The following is a 6000-nucleotide window of genomic DNA, read 5'->3' on the forward strand; positions in this document are numbered from 1 at the left end:
GATCTACATAAATGATTTGGATGAGAATGTAAAAGGTATGATCAGTAAGTTCGCAGATGACACGAAAATTGGTGGGGTGGTAAATTGCGAGGAGGAAAGCCTCAGGCTACAGGACGATATAAACGGGTTGGTCAGATGGGCGGAAAAGTGGCAAATGGAATTTAACCCTGAAAAGTGCAAGGTGATGCATTTTGGATGGACAAATAAGGCAAGGGAATACACAATGAGTGGTAGGACCCTAGGAAGTACAGAGGGTCAGAGGGACCTTGGTGTACATGTACATAGATCCCTGAAGGCAGCGGAACAGGTAGATAAGGTGGTTAAAAAGGCATATGGGATACTTGCCTTCATTAGCCGAGGCATAGAATATAAGAGCAGGGAGGTTATGATGGTACTGTACAAAATGCTGGTGAGGCCACAGCTGGAGTACTGTGTGCAGTTCTGGTCGCCTCACTATAGGAAGGATGTGATTGCTTTGGAGAGGGTGCAGAGAAGATTCACCAGGATGTTACCTGGGATGGAGCGCCTCAGCTATGAAGAAAGACTAAACAGGCTGGGGTTGTTTTCCTTGGAGCAAAGAAGGCTGAGGGGGGACCTGATTGAGGTGTACAAAATGATGAGGGGCATAGATAGGGTAGATAAAGAGGAACTTTTCCCCTTAGTAGGGGGGTCAATAACAAGGGGGCATAGATTCAGGGTAAGGGGCAGGAGATTTAGAGGGGATTTGAGGGGGAACTTTTTCACCCAGAGGGTGTTTGGAATCTGGAACTCACTGCCTGAAAGGGTGGTAGAGGCAGGAACCCTCACAACATTCAAGAAGCATTTGGATGAGCACTTGAAATGCCATTGCATACAAGGCTATGGACCAAATGCTGGAAAATGGGATTAGACTGGACAGGGATGGATGGGCGGCGCAGACACGATGGGCCGAAGGGCCTCTTTCTGTGCTGTAAAACTCTATGACTCTATGACTCTATGACACAATCTGGTCATGAATCATGGATGCTTTCAGCTCAGAGAAATTACATGTCTGTGCTTTCAGTTTCAGATCAGTTATAAAGCTATCAAAAGTCTCATTTTGCTGCTGTGTCTGAGAACAGAAGATGTACCTCTCATAGGTTTCATTCTTTTTGGGAGAACAATGTGTATCAAACTTCTTTAGCACATCGTCTAATTTTCCTCTGTTCTCCTCTGGATTAAATACAAATGTATTAAATATCTCCATCGCCTGTGGACCTGCAACCATGAGCAGCAACGCTATTTTCCTTGCGTCTGGCTTCGTACCGAATCCGATGGGAGCAATGTAGAGTTCGAATTGTTGTTTAAAAGTCTGCCAATTGTAGTCGATATTTCCTGTGAGTTTCAAACGCTCTGGTGGCTTCAAATTCTCCATGTCGCGTTGCACAATATTCAGCAGATCTTACCAATCCTGGTACCAAGTTATGTTCATTAATAACGAGTCGTTTTTATTAAGAACAGCTAGCTTTTGCTCGACACTTTATTGAGCACATGTGGACTAGGCACAGTATCTGTAGAGGCCTCCATCTTGACTGCTGCCTTGTGGGTAGCCTAGTGCATCGTGGGTAGCCCACTCTTATATACATACAGCACCACCTAGTGTACCATTCCAGAATGACAGGTTACTGATCATTACACTATCTAAATGCAAGTTGTCATTGTAGAGGGCTCTGGTATGGCACAAGCAGTGACAGATATGATGGGTGAAAATAGCTCCTATCTGTGCTTAACTTTCGAAGACTCTGAAACTGTGAGGGAGATGTCACATTTCGGAGTGGTCAATTGTCCTCAGGCGGGTTACATTGTGTATTCAGCCCCAGTGGCCTAATGGATAAGGCACTGGCCTCTTAAGCCAGGGATTGTGGGTTCGATCCCTATCTGCGGTGATGTGTTTTCTAATGATTGATAAAACGGTGGTTTAGGTGGGGCGAGTGGTGGAAGGTGCTGCCAGCTGGGGAGGCTGCATTAAGGAGGATTGTATTATCACCTGTCAGCCAAGAATCCATTACAGCCATAAGGTCAATATAATCATCCTCAATAAGGAGGGAGAGAGAAGATGGGCCAGTTAGCCTGACATCAGTCCTGGCTTTGGGAGATGCGGCCGAAGAAGCCTTGGCAAGTTATTGCTGTGCATCTTGTAGATGGCACACGGTGTGCCGGTGGTAGAGGGAGTGAATGTTCAAGATGGTGGATGGGGTGCCAATCAAGCGGGCTGCTTTGTCCTGGGTGGTGTCAATCTTCTTGAGTGTTGCTGGAGCTGTACTCATCCAGGCCAGTGCAGAGTATTCCATCACACTTGTGCCTTGTAGATGGTGGAAAAGCTTTGGGGAGTCAGGAGGTGAGACACTCACCGCAGAATTCGGCGATGGTAATGCTGTTGAATATCAAGGGGTGGTGGTTAGACTCTCGTAAGTTGGAGATATTCAAGAATCAGAGGGCACAGATTTAAGGTGATTGGCAAAAGAACCAAAGGCAACATAAGAAATAGGAGCAGGAGTAGGCCATGCGGCTGCTCGACCATTCAATAGGATCATGGCTGATCTGAATCTAGACTCACATCCACTTCCCTGCCCTCTCCCCGTAACCCCTAATTCCCTTATCTGCTAGGAAAATGTCTATCTCCATTTTAAATTTATTTAATTTTGCAGCTTCCACAGCTCTCTGGGGTAGCAAATTCCATAGATTTACTACCCTCTGAGTAAAGAAGTTTCTCCTCATCTCAGTTTTGAAAGGGCAGCCCCTTATTCTAAGATTATGCCCCCTAGTTCTAGTCTCACCCATCAGTGGAAAAAACTTTTTTACGCAGCGAATGGTTAAGATCTGGAATGCGCTGCCTGAAAGGGTGGTGGAGGCAGACTCAATCTTAACTTTCAACAGGGAGTTGGATAAGTATCTCAAGGAAAGAAAATGATGGAGGGAAGGTCATTGATGAAGCAGCTGCAGATGGTTGGACCTAGGACACTGCCCTGAGGAACTCCTGCAGCAATGTCCTGGGGCTGAGGTGATTGACCTCCAACAACCACAATCCAGAGTAACTGAGAGGTACGCTGGATGTATTTCCGTGGAAATGTTGGAGAATCGTTGTGGGGCAGAAAGCGGTGGTGAAGTTGGAGGCCACCATAAGATGCAGAAACGGTGGAGAAATGGACGTTGGCCCAGGAGAGTGAATTTCTGGCCAGGACCCAGACAGCAGCAAAATAAACCAGTGGGACAGTCACAGACTCAGCAGGAAACAGCAGCGATGGTTGATGGGCTGTAAACTGGACAAAGTTACCTTCAAACTGCAGCAGCTGAATAGAAGATCAGAGTCACAGCAGTTGAGTCTTACAGTGCATTCCAGTGGAGCCCAGTGGAGCAGTGTTCTATTGATGGCAGAGAAGGCCAGGAATTGGGAATCAAATTTGAGCAAAGTTTCAGGGCTCACTGATGAAAACAAAGAGCGGGCAGGGTCGGGGGATGGACAGTGGGCACGGTATCTCCCTAAACATCTCCGCCTCGCTGCCTCTCTCTCCTCCTTTAAATGTACCTTAAAACCTACCTCTTTGACCAAGGTTTAGGACTCCTGTCCTAATATCTCCTTATGTGGCTCGGTGTCAAATTCTATTTGATAATCGCTCCTGTGAAGCGCCTTGGGACATTTTACTATGTTAACGGCGTTATATAAAGGCAAGTTGTTGTTGTAGTTGGCTCTGGTATGGCGCGAGCAGTGACAGATATGATGGGTGAAAATAGCTCCCATCTCTGCTGAACTTTCGAAGACTCTGAAACGGAGGCAGATGTCACATTTCGGAGCGGTCAATTGCCCTCAGGCGGGTTACATTCTGTATTCAGCCCCAGTGGCCTAATGGATAAGGCACTGGCCTTCTGAGCCAAGGATTGTGGGTTCGAGTCCCATTTGGGGTGATGTGTTTTTAATGATTGACACAACGGTGGTTTAGGCGGGGCAAGTGGTGGAAGGTGCTGCCAGGCGGGGAGGCTGCATTAAGGAGGATTGTATTATCACCTGTAGCCAAGATTCCATCAAGGCCGCAAGGTCAATGCAATCATCCACAATAAGGAGGGAGAGAGAAGACAGGCCAGTTAGCCTGACATCAGTCATCGGGAAAATGTTGGAATCCATTATTAAGGGAGTGGTAACAATGCACTCAGAAAATCATATGATTAGGTTTTTGTGAAAGGGAAATTGTGTTTAACACATTTATTGGAGTATTTTGAGGATGTAACTAGCAGTATAGATAAATGGGAACCAGTGGATGTCGTATATTTGAATTTCCAAAAGGCATTCAATCAGGTGCCATGTGAAAGGTTTTATTTTTATTTGTTCCTGGGATGTGGGCGTCGTTGGCAAGGCCAGCATTTATTGCCCTTCCCTAATTGCCCTTGAGAAGGTGGTGGTGAGCCGCTGCCCTGAGGAACTCCTGTAGCGATGTCCTGGGGCTGAGATGATTGACCTCCAACAACCACAACGCTACGCAAGATAAGGAATCCTAGGGTTGGGGTAATATATTAGCATGGATAGAGGAGTGGTTAACAGATAGAAAACAGCGGGTAGGGATAAACGGGTCATTTTCCGGTTGGCAGGCTGTAGCTAGTGGGGTGCTTGGGCCTCAGCTATTTACAATCTATATTAATGACTTAGATGAAGGGACCGAGGACAATGTATCCAGATTTGCTGACGATACAAAGCTAGGTGGAAAAGTAAGCTGTGAGGAGGACACAAAGAGCCTGCAAAGGGATCTAGACAGATTAAGTGAGTGGGCAATAAGGAGGGAGATAGAGAATAATGTGAAGAAATGCGAGGTTATTCACTTTGGTAGGAAGAATAGAAAAACAGAATATTTTTTAAATGGTGAGAAACTATTAAATGTTGGTGTTCAGAGAGATTTAGGTGTCCTCGTTGTAAGCGGTTTTTGATCCTTGCCCAATTGCTAGATGGACGGTTCAAATCGCCCCCGCCTTCCGAAAGTTCTATACCCGGGAATTATTATTCAGAGTGTAAATGGAATAAGTCACGGACAGGAATGCTTCGGTGAAAAATCAAACTTATATTTATTTGGTCTAACATACATTGGATAAAACATGCACTACTAAATGAAATCACTATCTCTGTGGAGAATAGAATCCAGATTACAAACAACATACATACAGTACACAACTGGGGCCTATAACAAGCAATAATTCCCTTGTTGCTATGGTGGACTCTAACTCCACCCCTACCAACGAATTACCCAGTCGCATAAACCCCTTCGCCTGGCTGAACTAAATGAAGCTCCCATCCTTGGAATAGCCCAAAAGCTTCACTTCTGAGGAAAACCCTGAGCCCCTTTCACCTCACCCAGCTTGCCTGGGATATCTGGTTACCGGCTTGGGTCACTCGAGACTATGCTTACCACCACACACAGTTGGTCTCGATCGCTTCGCTCAGTGGCTTCTTCCTCTGGTACTTCTTGTTAGGTCGATCTTGGTGGAGCGAGGAAGCGAGAGAGAGAGAGAGAAAGAATGGTGGAAAAGGATCTATCTTTATAGGAGTCTTGCTACCCCTATCTTTCCCGCCAATCTTTAAAATCCTTTTGTTTCTAAGCACTCCGGTGCTTAATCAGTGATGGGTCATCATCGGACCCATGAGTATTCTGTGATTGGATTAATGGCCCTAAGTCTGGGACATATATTTCGGTCTTTGTGTTGGGAAAAACAGGCTCCTCTTCAGCTGGCTGAGGTCAGTGGGTTCATTGTTCTGCTTCTCTTCTGAGATGGAGGTGAGAAGTGCTTTTGCATATTAGAGTGGCTTTCTAATAAGTTCAAGTTCAATGGCCCCCTTCCTTTTTCCAGGACTGTCGGGCGAACCCATACATTCTGGATGACTGACAGTTCTTTTGTCACAGCCAACTGCCATGCGTTCTCTGGAGTTTTAACAAACCAGTCCTCCACGCACCTGCACAGGGCGATCCCACCACAGGGAAAACACCCTCAGCCCATAAAGTC

General features: G+C 46.1%; 1 non-coding gene across 1 annotated transcript; it reads left to right on the top strand.

Annotated features, from left to right (window-relative positions):
- Window positions 1–3848: 3848 nt before the first annotated feature.
- trnar-ucu (transfer RNA arginine (anticodon UCU)) lies at window positions 3849–3921 on the top strand. Its single transcript has one exon. It is a non-coding gene; the product is annotated as a tRNA-Arg (tRNA).
- The last annotated feature ends 2079 nt before the right edge of the window (window positions 3922–6000 follow it).

The sequence above is a fragment of the Somniosus microcephalus genome, chromosome 28 (assembly GCF_052327205.1).
Source record: "Somniosus microcephalus isolate GS21.2 chromosome 28, FLI_Smic_1.0, whole genome shotgun sequence".
In the NCBI taxonomy this organism is placed as follows: domain Eukaryota; kingdom Metazoa; phylum Chordata; class Chondrichthyes; order Squaliformes; family Somniosidae; genus Somniosus; species Somniosus microcephalus.